Here is an 11,587-nt window from a genome sequence, read left to right as displayed (position 1 = left end):
AAGCAGTCAAGGATGACCCAAAGCCTTGGGACCCTGCACCCACATGGGAGAGCCAGAGGAGGTTCTGGGCTCCTGGTTTCGAATTGGCTCAGCTCCAGCCATTGCAGCCGCTTGGGGAGTAAATCATCGGACAGAAGATCTTTCTCTCTGTCTCTCCTCCTCTCTATATTTCTGACTTTCCAATAAATATAAATAATTTTTTTTAAAAAAGTCATGCAGAAAGAGTAGACACAAGGGTGCCAAGGTATAATCAAATCAATGGAGTTCGGAGCAAATGAATTTAACATTAGACTTTTCAGATTTTAAAAAAATGTGTTATTTACAGTAGTGACAAAAATGTGAGAGTGGGAAGTGTTACTGGTTTCAAAATTAGAAAATGGTGATCTGGTCAAGAGCTCCTCAAAAAATCAAATTTATCGAATATCATGATGAAAGCTTCTAGAGAGAGGCCAGTAATGGTCGTTTTGCAAGCATACTTCAGCTTAATCTCCCAACTCATCCAGGCTGTTTTCTGCAGCAAATCTACAGCTACGTTTCTGGAACATGATAGCTCTGAAAAAAATATCTCACAACTAATGCACATGAACTGGACTAAAAACAATTCAAAGACCAAAATAGTTCCAGCTTTAGGTTAAACCCATCCTTAACCCCATAAAGGACAGAATCTCAATGTTAACAACAGCTTAATAGCTATTCACAATTCCTATCTCTACATCAAGCAAATCATTTCTATACAGATATGTGTGTGTATAAAATAAGTACATATGTATAAATAAATAAATCTAAATAAGTATATGTATACTTATTTAAAAGGCAGAGACAGTGTATATATAAGATCTTCTACTCACTGGTTAACTCCAAAATACTTAGGATAGCCAAAGCTAGGCCAGACCACAACCAGTAGCCTAGAGCGCAATCTAGAGCTCTACAGTGGGTGTCAGAGATGGTTTGTCACTACAGGTTTAAAACTTCACACATGTTTTAATAATAAAAGAAATTCTCTTTACTCAGTTTCATAACTTAGATTTTGTTTGATTGGTGTTGTTCAGTGAACTAAAAACAAAGAACCTTAATCTTCAGTTGGAAATCTTCATGGCCAGCTAAAAATATCCTAAATAGAGATGTTGATAGCAATAGAACAATTGCAACATGGACAAAGTCATGTTACACACAAAGGGAACATATGAAAATCTAAGTTTAGCTAACCCTTGCAAACACATCATGACATTCTGCACTTTATAATCCAAGTTACGCAAACATGCAGTGGATGTAATCATCCACAAAAAGAGACATTGACTAATTCCTTCTAGAACTAAAAGATAAGCAGGATTGTCATAGGGCTCAATATTAGAAGAACTATCAGTGAATATACATCACACCAATGTGCTGACAGATATCAATCACATAAAAATCTCAATGGGTAAAAGTAGAATTTTGAGTGATTTCAAACCTGATGACAAGCATAGCTATACCTGGCAAAGTATTGCATCTGCACTTGTGAGGATCTTGGCCGTAGACACCATTCTCAATAGAGAAGTGCTGGACACTGGAGAGCGTGGGCTTGGTTGGGGACAGACCAGACTAAGCAGGGCTACAACACCTGTGCACTGCATGGGGACTAGATCAGGGAAAAGCCAGGCTGGGCAGATTATCCCTGCTGGTGCAACATAAATTACAGTGGGTGAGGGTTGTTTGGGCTTAGCTGAAACATCAGTTGGTAGAAGCTGGCTCTGGGGACTAATTCTGTCAAGTCAAATCACGGAACCACCCAAAGAGTGCATAAACCGGGACTGAGAGAGACCCGGGAGGGAAACATTGGGTTCCTCCCTCTTGGGTTACTACTCCCGCGGGAGGGCATGAAAACTAGGACAGGGGCTGGGGTGGCTAGACAGAGAGGCACTCAACAACCTCTGTAAGGGCTAGATAGTTGAGTTGGTTAGTTAGAACTAAGCTTTAATACCCATTGACATGTACAAGAGCCAAATGGGATGTGGGACAGACTGGACTAGTCTGCTATACATACTGGCAAACCAGGGTAGGGGCAGGCCTGGTGGGGGTTATTGTGGGTCGTCCCGACTAGGCTGCAGCTCCCACTGGTTGATGTAAGGGCCAAGTATGTGCTGGGCAGAAGCAGGCTAGACTGCAACACCCACTGGTTCCTGTGGAAGTCGGGACTGAAATCAGAACCAACCCAGCAATTGCAACCACCAGCTGATCATGGCAATGGACTGTGCCAGGCCCTGTGCTTGCTAGAACATACAAGAATCTGGTCTGGGAATACCTCAAAGTTTCTTTGGGGATCTCCCCAATCGAACTGCTGGACTCAGAACCCTAGCCAAGAAAAGATAGAGGACAGAGCAAGTCAATCAACCACCTCAGCTATATATTGGCAGTGAATACTGGGCGAATGAAGACTCTGTGATGGACTGTGTCAATCAGCGGATTCTGCAATGACCTCGTCGAGCTGGGAGTGGCGAAACTGGCAGCAATTCATAACTGGAGAACTATTAAAACCACTTGAGCAGGTATCTCGGAGCATGCCTCACATCCGGGACTTGGGGTGGGTGGGAAACTGGGTGGGACTTCTCCCTCAATATCCCCCTTTACCTCTGATACATGAAGGAAACAATGTGGACATAATGGTCTTGCCCACTTCCCTGTAGCCCCTGAACCTTTTTTACCGTAATTAACTGTGTAAAGATTGTCAACAATGTAATAAAAAAAATAGAGAAGTGCTGGGGACAGTTACGTTGAACTTGTCCATTTATTAGCAATTAAGCACAAGCTTATATAGGGTTAGTCCAAGGAAGCAATCTTCAGAGTAGCAACAATATTTCTATTGGGTACAAGTATCTATTACATATTATAACCCTAGCCAATTAGTGTAACTATCACATACACTGCAAGGTGGCACTGTGTAGCTCACCACAACCCGCATCCTAAAGTTGTTTATTATAAGACTATCACAAAATTACCAAAAGATGGGTATGGGTAGGAGAGGCAGGGGTAGGAGGCGACTAGGTTACTGGAAAATACCCAAATTACCAGAAGACGTTAAGGAGGAGGGAAATATCCAGAGGGTTCTAGACTTCCTGCCAACTTCATAGGTCCACAGGGGTTTCTAGGCACTGTTGAGACAAGAGAAGGGTCTCTAAATATAGGCTGAAACAAGGGAGTCTTGAGTGTCTAGACACTGTTACAAGAGCAGCGTAAGTTCCAGGGACGGGTACACAATGTCCAGAATGTGCCAGCCCTGATAGTAGGTTCATCCCCCAGCCGATGACAGTAAAAAAAACCCTTTCTGGCCAAGCAGAATGAGGAGTTGAAGTGTAACCCCTGCAGTTTCCTGCATAATTCCTCATGAGTGTGGATGGTGTCATTGCTGGAGGATTCTAACAATGGAAATTCAATAGGTTCCCAATCACAGCAACCCCAGAGGAAGGGACACTGAAGTGTTCCTTGTGTGCCTGAAGTACAGAAACTGCCCTGCAGTCAACTAGTGCCTGCCTCACCTTAAGTAAGTGTAAGGCACCTCAGAGCTCAGTCCCTGGGACCGTCAGAATAACTGACAAAGGGAGGCAGGGCGTGGGAGCTGACTACTCTGGAGATCCTGGGGTAGAGACTGATGTTTGTGTCATCAGTTAGGATCAGAGAGGTGTGGTGTCATTCGAATCATGTCACATCAGTGGTGGATAACATTGAGACAGAACAGAAGCAGCACTCAATCAGTCAAGCACCTGTTTACCTGACATCTCCTGACCCAACTGTGCATCTGTCTCCAGGTTCAAATCAATCAGGAACAAGGAGTATCAAGATTGTAACCATAAAAGACACCATACTGATATGAGATGATATTGGGTGGCTGTCTCCCATTCCTGGTATTGATGCGGTTAGGCTGCTGGGTACAGCCCTCCCCGATTCTCTCCTCCCCCCCAGATAAATGAAAAAGAAAAAAAAAATGGAAACAATTATCTCATTCACCTTCCCCTATTCCTCAACCTTTCCCACCCCAATCAGTGGTCCACATGGGCAGGCATCCTTCTCTACCATGTAAGCATCATCAAAAATAAAATTTAAAAAAAGGACCCCATACTGCCTTGTTGATGATCTCCCTGATCTGCACATAGGGCCATGTGTGATAAATGCTTGACCTTCCTGAGAGGCAGAAGTGAGCTAAACCACCATTTTGAGAATATAATTTGCATAAAATCTACAATGTCTATGTAGAACACTGAGCTGGGTGCAAATGAAAGAGTCTTGTGCCACAGGTCATGAGCCAGAGCTCCAAATGGCTAACGTACCTGCTATGTCTCAGAATCAGCAGAACCTTTCCCAACTATTTTGTCTTTTTTGCACATAAGCATGAACTCCTTCCAATAAACATTGTTTGGGTTTCATGGTCTCATCAATTTCTATTGGCAAGCAATACTGTCAGCCTGCTGTGTCACTGTTGTTAATAGCCTTGTTCACTGGGCTGAGGTGCTGTTTACTGGCCTCTGCCCTGGATAATCATATTGTCCTGGTCTTCATATTTTGTTCTTTGAAAGCAAATCACCAATTAAAGCCCAGATATCTGTTGATTCATATGCATTTCTCAAATCTTTGAAAATTATCAAAAATGATTATGATAAATGTTGGTAAGGCAGTTTTTAAATCATAAGAAACCCTTCACTGATCATCACATGATCCATCCATGGTTCCTTTTGGTGAGATAAAGGGACACCCAGCTTAATTTATCTAGGTTGTTTGGACTGACATTGTCACTACTCACATTGTTGTAGTTGTTACTGATTTTTCAGCATTTACTATCAAAGCTCTGGTTTAGGCCACACACTCAGTTATTAATCCAATGTGCCTTCCTTTTTCATTCCTGTCTCAGCTCAGAATGACAGGGAAACATTCCTAGAAAACACTTAAAGTTGACATTCTAAAATTTAAAAGGGAATTTTAGATTTTCTTATGAGTTCCAAAAATTTAAGAAAGTGAAAACCAATAAATATGAATATATGTTGTTGATCTTATAAAAAATATTAAATGTGCCGCTAGTGGAAAAAGAGAATGAAGAAAGAGAAATACTGAGGGGCTTAATATATTTAGGGTGGAGAAAGAAACAGGGTAGAAGAGCAGGAAAAATTACATATAGAGAGAGAGGTGACAGCTTTTAAAACATACATTTAGAGACATAAGTTGGTGGCAAAGGTTACTATTGTAATCAGAACAAATCATTTTTCACTAAAGAGGGGACTGAAGACTAACCTAAATTTTTATTAAACTTATTCTTTTAAAAGACTTTTCTCTCAACTCTTCTCAAACATTTTTTGCTTAAAATTTTAAATTTATTTCCATTTTATTTGAAAGCCAGAAAAAAAAAGATATACAGAGATCTTCCTTTAGCTGGTTCACTTTCCAGTTGCCTCCGAACAGCAAAATCTGAACCAAACCAAAGACAGGAACCAGGAATTCATTTCAGGTTTCTTTTGTGGACAATAGGAACTTAAGTATCTGGACCATCATCTTTCGCCTTTCCAGGATATACATTAGGAAGCTGGATCAGAAGCAAAGCTCCGACTTGAATGAGGCACTCAAACATGGGATGCAGGTGTCCCAAGAGGATCTCAACAGTTGGGTCAAACACTGGCCTCTTCCAAAGCATCATTGCAAAGTCAAATCATTGTCTCCTCCTGTCACAGCCTATTCATTCTTCATTCCCATTGTTATGCAGCTCTGGTCCCAGTTTTTCACAGAAGCTGTTCTTACAAAAACCTCAAAGTTGCCGCAAAGCAGTATTATGGTTCAATCCTGGTTCTCTTCCGGGCATGTCATCTTCATCCAACTATCTTTTCAAGAATGACCTTCACTCACATTCTATTTTGGTGGTCTCTGATGTCCCTGATTCATCCACTCTGTTGTCACTCAACTCATCAGACAACCTCTTTAAACCTTATAAGTAAGCCATCAGTAGGTCTAGCGTATATGGGAAGCATCCAAAAATGATGAGCACAACTTTGCCTGCCTCAGGTCTATATGTCTTCCTAGATGCACACTGAATCCTCTCTGTCCATCCATCAATGGGACATATTTCTCTGAATTTTGCACTGATCTCCATGACTCCCGGTGTGCTGGGCACCTAGAGTCACATCTAAATTGTTGAGATTAAAAGAACATAGTTAGTCAGAGGAATGTGTAAATATGGGAAATGAGCTAAGGCAAGGCAAGAAAAATTGATAATGGTTTTAAGATTAAAACCAGAAGAAGAGAGTAAACATGGATAATATTAAAAATCCTGGTGTTAGGAGGGAAGGAGCCAGTTGTGAGTAAAAAGTAAAGAGGAATACTTGGAAGTTGTGCAGATGCTTCAGGTGCAATGAGGACCCATATAGAAGGAGATTGAGCAACAATGTCCTAAAAGGAAAAGGGTAAGATACAGAACTGCCAAAAACCTTGGGCATCAGTAAACACCCTTTGCCATTGTTTTCCCATAATATCTGTTACAGAAAGTTCTTCCCTGACAGCAAAAGCTTGAAACTTTTAAATCCCCTTTAATCAGCTTCCAAGCACGGCATGGAGTAGCACAATCCAGTTGAGTGTGGTTGTATTTATACCCATCTGAAAAAGAAAAGCATTGAAACTTAGTGCCAAAGAATAATACCTGGAGCTCAACAACTTCAACAAGAGAGGCTCTTCCCCATCCACCCCAAGCCTGGTGCCCAAATAGAAACATCCTCCTGACACAGTCTCCCTTGAACTTATTCTTAATAGTATTACCTCTTATATTGAAAACATAGATATCCCTGGTTCTGCATCCCTTGCCTTGTTCCACAGTACAGTTGCCGGGGCCTTCGTAGCATACGTTCTTCACAAAAAAATCACATATCATACACAATGTGGCATTTCCTGGGAAAAAAAAGAGACATGAAAGCTGGGGTGAATAGGCTGGAACCAAGATAGTTCAGCACAACATTAGACCTGCAGGCACACAAAGACAAAGCATGACCCAAAATACTACTACACATAGTCCCTCTGTGTTGCTTCCATTGGAATCTTCAGAATGTGAAGTCACATATATGATACATCAAGTTCCATTAATAACTAATAAATTAGTGAAAACTTTAAACGAGTAATTTCTTATATGTAAATTGTATTTCATAAAAGTTATGGGTTTTTTTAAGTATGACTTTTAAAAAAGAATCTGAGGAACTACTGGCAAAGTGATACTGAAAATACTAGTGATGGATTCTAATGAGAAAATGAGTTCTAAGGAGGAGGACAGACCAAATTCAGATCCTGCATAGAACAACACGTAGAGACAGTGCTTCTTTAAAATCTATTCACTAGGATCTAGATAAACATCTGTAGTGTCAGCTACATGTTAACAAGCCTCTAAAATTAACAAGAGGTTCAGAATACACCCTTAACCTGCTTGCCTCTGTTGTGCAAAACAAAGCAAGAATAACTGCATACAGCCAACCTGAGGCCAGGACCCCTGGAAAAATGGACAGAAAATAAGGAATGTGCAGCCTTAAAAGTCAGGAGGTGTATTTTAGTGTCCACAGATTTCCTAACACATTACTAAAAATCATCCACTGAACAACTGTAACTAAGGGAAGGCCATGTTGTTCCAGAGAAAGCCATCAGTGACATGTTTCAGATAAAACCGTTAGTATCACAACCCTGAGGATTCCTCAAAAGTCTTTAGCAACCCTTGACTCTTCCACTTACCACTGATCATTTGGACTCAAAGAACAACACTGAAGAGGGCATCCTTGTTCTAATCATTCCAAGGAAGAGATTGATCGCCTCCCTCTCCTGCCACTCTGAGACCCTGAAGAGAGATCTAAACTTTTACCCTGGTGGGAATCAGTAAGAACAGCAGAAAGAGAGTGGTCTCTAATCCCTGGCTGTGAGCCCTCCTCTCCAGCTACCTGCCACATGCCAAGCACCCACCAGGTTAGATCATGATTCTGTGGATAACCCCACAGGCTCCCCTCATCTGCTGTCTCAACCAGGCAGGGCTTCACCCATACCTTGTAAAAGAACAAGAGGAAGAAACCCCAGCAGCAAGAGCATAAGCAGACACTTGTCCATCTCAGTCTGGACAGCAGGATGACACAGCACCATGACAGCAGCCAGGCAGACTGTGCCCAGAAAGGGTAAGGACCAGCTGTTCTCGGTGCAGAAGTGGGCGGGCTGGAGAACCTGGGCTGTGCTGCTCCCTGGCTGTGGGCAGAAGCTTCCTTCACATATGTGCCAGTGGGTATTTTACCACAACCTTTATTCCGGAAAGCTTCCCACACAGGCAGCCTATTGGAAGCAGTTGGGCAGAGCAGGCATCAGTACATATTGCCAATAAACAAGGAAAAACAAAAAAGAAGAAGAAGAAGTCAGGGAAGGACACAACAAGTGAGTATGGGATAGTGTGCTGGGCCAGAAAACAACTACAGGAGGAGAAGTCCTGAGATCCCCATGCAGCCACAGTCTTGAGAGTCCAGCTGCATTTCCCACCTTAAGAATACAGGTCACACATGGAGGCTGTCCTTCTTGACCTTTAACATGGCTAAGTTGAAACCTGGTCATGAAGGCCAGCTGTGGAGTGAACCAACCGATGTAAACCTCTCTGTTGCTCCCTCTCTCTCTAACACAGACTTTCAAATAAATAAATAAATCTTCATAAGAAACTGTGCCAGAAAAGAGGATGCAGAGCTAAAATATTAGAAAAACTATATATGGCACTCTTTACTAGCTCTGTTAAAAAATGACTTTTAAAAGATTAACATTCTGCTATTTAAGCAGATTATGGTGTTACAGGTATAACCAAAGATTAAAAACAGTATGATATTGACAAGGTATATTTAACTCATTTCACTAGGAGTCCTGCTTTTATTCAGGAACAGAGGGCCTACTGCAATGTATCTTCACTTCCTGGTATTCTAGTCTCCATTACACAGTTCATCTATGAGAATATATGCATATACTTACTCACCTAGAAGTCTATTTGTTTTGTATTTTGTAAGAAATGTCTCATATATCAGAGAGGACATACCATATTAGCTCTTTTGCAATTGGTTTATTTCACTGAGCATCATGGTCTGCAGTTGGGACTACTCTCTTGCAAATGGTAGAATTTCATTCTTTATAATAGTTGAAAAAGCAAAAGAAGCTCTTGGATTCAACCTGTACCAACGCTGGCCTTCGCAACCATTTGGAGAATGAACCAGCATATGGAATCTCTCTCTCTCTCTCTCTCTCTCTATCTCTCTCTATCTCTCTCCTCTCTTTGTAGCTTTGACTTTCAAATAAATAAATCTTTAAAAAAAAAGTGCAGCCTTTTTGCCTCAGCCTGGAGCAAAGGTCATATTCCAGCTATTTACTATCTCAAGTTCTCTTCCCACTCCCGTTCTACCATGAGCACTCAATGGCTTATCCCACAGTCATCGTGAAGAAAAACCCCATGTTCTGTTGTGGTTGCCATGGCTTGAAGGTGCCTCCCAGATCCTGTATGTTGGAAACTTGATCCGTGATACACTAGTGTTGGGATCTAGGATATTTAGTAAGGGATTAAATCAGAAGGACACTACACTTATGGATAGATCAACATTGTTTTCATGGGAATAGTCTCATTACGATGAGGATGAGTTTGTAAGAAAACAAAGTTCATTATCCTTGTAAGACCCCACCCCTGCTCAATTTACTAATCTGCTTTCTATCAATTTGACTATTCTAAACATTTCATTTGAATGAAGTCCCACGATAAGTGGCCTTTTGTGTCTGGCTTATTTCACTTAAAATAGTATTTTTTTTAATTATTTATTATTTAACTTCAGTAATTACATTGTATTATGTGACACAGTTACATAGATACTTGGGTTCTCCCCACCCCTCCCCAAACCCTCCCACCATGGTGGATTCCTCCACCTTGTTGCATAACCACAGCTCAAGTTCAGTTGAGATTCCCCCATTGCAAGCGTATACCAAACATAGAGTCCAGTATCTTATTGTCCCGTCAAGTTCAACGGCTTCTTAGGTATACCCTCTCTGGTCTGAAGACAGAGCCAGCAGAGTATCATCCCAGTCAATTGAAAGCTCCAACATACCATCAGCAAAAATTTACATCATTATGGAATTAATTGACATAGTAATGAGTAACCAATATGTTAAAAGTAAATGCGAGTTCCCAGCCACCTTCTGTGACCACCTCACCTATACTTCAATTTTAGTTTATACACAACATATAACATTCAAAACATAACATGTTATTTTAAATTGGAATATAGTGATGGTTGTCCAACTCAATAAATTCACTACAAATTGCTGAATCATACTTATGATACATAAATTATGTATAATCCTTGTCTACTGACATCCAGACATGTAACATCTGCAAAACACACATAAAAAGTCCCATTTTCTTCAATGTGCACAAAGAATCTCAAATTTGCACCTTTTTGTCAAATATTGATGTTTCTTAATAATTTTGTTACTTTAATTTTTGTTATTTTGTGAGCAGCATTTTTAAAATACATTTTTTCACAGAGTTTCACATCAGCAGTCAGCAGGATTGGAAGCGGAGCAGCTGAGACTCAAACCAGTGTCCATATGGGATGCCAGCACAACAGGCAGTGGCTTTATCCACTATGTCACAGAGGCAGCCCCATCTATTATAATTTTAATGGTCTATTGCTGATATAATGAACATATTAATCTTATGTGCCATTTTATATTAAGCAAGCTATGCTTCAGTATCTCATTTCTTCAATAATAAAAGCATTGCAAAAATTAAAAAAAAAAAAAGAAAACAAAGTTCAGGGGTGGGCATTTGACCTCATGGTTGAGATACCACTTGAAATTCTCACATCTCATATTAGAACACATGATAATCAGTACCAGCTCTATTGTCAAGTGTAGCTTCCTATTAATGTGCACTCTGGGAGACAGTAGGTTGTGGCCAAAATTGTTGGGTCCATCCATCCATGTGAAAGACCTTGACTGAGTTCTTAGTTGTTGGTCTTGGCATAACATAGCTCCAGCCATTTGGGCATTTGGGCAGTGAACTAACCAAAGAGCTCACTCTCTCTTTTTTTCTCCATCCCTCTCCTGTAAATAATTTTTATATATGTATATATATATATATTTTTTTTTTTAAAGACAATATGGACTTCTTGTTCCTGGAATCCCCAGCCTTCAAAACTGTGATCCAGACACACTTCTGCTGTTTATAAGCTTCCTAATCTGTGGTAGTCAATCATAACAACAACAACAACAACAACAAACACAGATGAAGACAAGTGAACAGATTTCCTGTGACAGACGCCTTTCCTGAGTTCTCAAATAACACCAGCAGGTGTACACTTCCACTGCCTGCTCATATGGTCTCCAGGTGTTCCATTTAGCAGGTGGTACATTCTAATGGAGGAGATCCTTCCTGGGACAGGCCATGACCAAGTACTTTTGTCCCATCATTGGCCCCAATCCTTATACCTCTTCTTATGGCTCACTGCACTTGTTCACATCACCTCCTCCATTCACACCCCTATCACCTGAACCATCTTCAGCCTGTGTCCTTTGCTTTGTTCTTGCTCTGCATTGTGGA

This window comes from Ochotona princeps, chromosome 4, assembly GCF_030435755.1.
Source record: "Ochotona princeps isolate mOchPri1 chromosome 4, mOchPri1.hap1, whole genome shotgun sequence".
Lineage (NCBI taxonomy): Eukaryota > Metazoa > Chordata > Mammalia > Lagomorpha > Ochotonidae > Ochotona > Ochotona princeps.
Note: the sequence above shows the minus strand (reverse complement) of the source record.